Source organism: Lissotriton helveticus, chromosome 2_2, assembly GCF_964261635.1.
Source record: "Lissotriton helveticus chromosome 2_2, aLisHel1.1, whole genome shotgun sequence".
Lineage (NCBI taxonomy): Eukaryota > Metazoa > Chordata > Amphibia > Caudata > Salamandridae > Lissotriton > Lissotriton helveticus.
In genome coordinates, this window is record NC_136060.1 from 39609643 (window position 1) to 39610310 (window position 668).

Genomic DNA, 668 nt, shown 5'->3' on the forward strand with positions numbered 1-668 from the left:
CCTGTTTGCCGTCGGCAAGGTTTGTGGGGTGCCTGCAGTGTTGGCCTTGGTCCTGTCACTTCCCCTTGAGGCTGTCATTCGGGCCTGGTCTTTTGTTTTTCCTGCTCGCCTTCTTGCGTTTTTTTTGATCCGGTCATGCACTCTGGTTTGGGTGCTGGATTTCTTCCTGTGGTGTTTCAGGTCCCTGTTCTTTCTGAGTCTGTTTGGTAGCTTACCAAGCCTACAGCCTTACCACCCTGAAAGCACCTGATCTAGTCGGATCTCAGAAGTTGAGCAGGGTCGGGCCTAGTTCGTACCTGGATGGAAGACCACCTGGGAATACCAGGTGCAGTGGGCTGTTAATCTGCACCGGTTTCTGCCCTATCCCTTTTCTCCGGCCTCGTCCCTCCTTGGGTTGTGGTGTGGCCTCGAGTCTTTCAGTCTGGTGGTGGGGCCTTGGCTTTGCCTCTGTCTGTCTAGGCCTTGCTGTCTCTTTGTTTGGCCCCTCATTTGCCTCTGCTGGAGGATGGGGGTGCCTTTTCTGCATGGTTGTGTCCGGCCATTGGTGCCTTGGTCCCTTGGGGGTCGCCCTTAGATGTCTGGCTGTGTCCTTGTCTGGTTTCCTGTCTATCATCATTTTGCACCTTGTTTGGGTGTGAGTCTTTCGGGCCCTTGCTGGTCAGTGGTCC

The 668-nt window shown here is 54.8% G+C and overlaps 1 pseudogene; it reads left to right on the forward strand.

Annotated features, from left to right (window-relative positions):
- The first annotated feature begins 218 nt into the window (after positions 1-218).
- On the forward strand, positions 219-337 carry LOC144821963 (5S ribosomal RNA; annotated as a pseudogene).
- The last annotated feature ends 331 nt before the right edge of the window (positions 338-668 follow it).